Genomic DNA, 2,396 nt, shown 5'->3' with positions numbered 1-2,396 from the left:
CAATGTGTAACATTTAGTAGGATCTATTGGCAGAAATGGAATATAATACTTATATGACCAAAAAAACTCTACTAAACTTTACTTTTACCTCCCACATATTTACACAAATAACTGTACTTTCTGCTCTTTCTACTTTAGTTTTAATGCACTTAAGGGGACTTATCAATTATTCTTACTTTTTGCATCATTGCATGCATTCCCAACTTCAAAACTGGTGCATAATCATGCATGACGTACGTAACAGACAAGAGAGGGAAACTCAACCCTATTTAAAGTTTCAGTTATCTTAGCACAGAAACAGTTGGTAGAAATGTCTTTCAGAGAAACCAAGAGAGTACTTTTTAAGTACATTTCAAAGGCTTGTTCACTTCTGCTTGAGTAAAGAATTTATGTACTCTGGTGCTAATTAGCAAATGTTAGCATGCTGCCTTACTAAGATTGTGAATATGGTAAATATCATACCTGCTCCGCATCAGCATGTTAGCATTGTCACTGCGAGCATCTTAGCATCCTGATGTTAGCATTTACCCCAAAAGCACATCCTCAAAGAACTGCTAGCATGGGTGTAGACTCTTGTATGGTTAACTCTTTTTTCCTGCACTGTAGGTGTAAAACCAATGTTTTTTAAGGCCTCTTTACTGATAGTGGACAGTTGATAGCTGACAGAAAGTGAAGGGAGAGAGATAGGGAAAGAAATATGATAAAGGGCCACAGGCTCGACGCGAACCAAGGATGTTGTGGTTCATGGTCGGCCCCTTAACATTAGGCCACCAGGGCGCCGCATGAAAACAAAGTTTTGTAGACTGTCCCCACGAGAATAAACTTCTCTACTGCTTAAAATTGTTCAATTCACAGTGTTTTGCAGTTTATTATGTTGGTTTTATGATAATGTGACTGCATTCAGTTCAGACTTGTGCTGTGTTGGAAGTCTTACATAAATCAATGTAATGATGTCTGACTTTAAAAGACTGCCGTGCAGTGACTCAGATGCTTTTACAGACATGAGAACAACATGGAAAACGGCACATTTATGTGTTAAAAGTGTATGTTTGAAAGGTGTTATAGTGACTGCTGCAATCCTATTAACTTTCCCATTACTAGCAGGGTCTGATTCTCTTCTTATTGTCCACACAGACTGCCAGTTAGGGCTCTTAATTTCAAACTCCAATCAAAGGGAGGTTTTCCAAAGGCTTAACTTCAGAAGCAAAGTCTTTGAGAAGTTCCCCAGACAATTTCACTGCAGTATGAGTGTACTTTTCACTGTTATCTTCGGGTAGAAGAGGTAGGAGAAGGAAGTCATGCAATATCAGTCTGCAATATGTTTAGCTGAGGGTTAGAAATAGCCAGGCTTGTAATTGCTTTGGGACAAGCTAGGATGGCTCCTCTGGAAGTAGGGGATTTTCTTTTGGTCAACCATGAGGGCAATAAGACAGATAAGAAAAAAGGGAGCGAAAGACAGACTGAGAAAGGAGGAAAAGAGGGAGATTTTCTGATTTTCTAAGTGTTCAGACGAAATGGAGGCATTATCATCCCATGAGGTTACGATGAAAAGCCCACAGTTGGTTGCCCTTCCAAACTCCGAGGTTTAGGAGAACAAAACACATATAACACTGGGAAGGAAAAAAAGGAGAAAGAGTTTCGATTTCTGAGTGAATTTCTGCTCATGAACATCCTTTACAACAGTTTGTCCCCAGCTTGTGGCGACTATCAGACAACCCTCAGAGGAATTGTGTCGCAGTCTTGGTTTTCAGTGTTACTATCAACCGCTTTTTCTCTAAACGACTTCACTCCTGTTTCATTACCACTTCTCTACAAGATAAAACCTGCTGAAAGACACAGGAAGAGAGGGTGAAGCACATGCAGCCACTGTCTCCTGCAGTGGTAATATACATCACTTGCACTGTCAGGACAGAGCTTGTTTACTGTCTCTAAGGTGTGTCCTTTAATTAATAGCTCTAGGGCTGCTCCGTGTGTTAAGCTGTCTGAAGTGGGAATGGGTTTATAAAAGTGGAACAGTGGAGTAGATTCTCCAACCCTGTGGTAGGTATGTGGGTTAAAGCTGCAAGAATTAGTTGATTGATTGATAAGCTGATTGCCAGAAGAATAACTGGCAACTATTTTAATAATCGATTCATGGTCAGTCCTGAGTTCCAGTGTCTTAAAGGACCAGTGTGTATTTAGTGGCATCTAGCAGCGTAGTTGCAGATAGCGACTCCCTCGCTTCACCCTCCCACAAATGGCCCTATATAAAAGAGGCAGTGTTTGGTTTGTCCTTTCTAGGCTCTTGTAGAAAAATGGCAGCCTCCATGAAAGGCGACCCGCAGCGTCTAAATAAAAACATTCTAAGGTTACGAAAACAACGATTCCTATTTTTAGGGGATAATACACTAATGAAA

This window comes from Morone saxatilis, unplaced genomic scaffold, assembly GCF_004916995.1.
Source record: "Morone saxatilis isolate NCDOM2014 unplaced genomic scaffold, NCSU_SB_2.0 Contig17, whole genome shotgun sequence".
Lineage (NCBI taxonomy): Eukaryota > Metazoa > Chordata > Actinopteri > Moronidae > Morone > Morone saxatilis.
Note: the sequence above shows the minus strand (reverse complement) of the source record.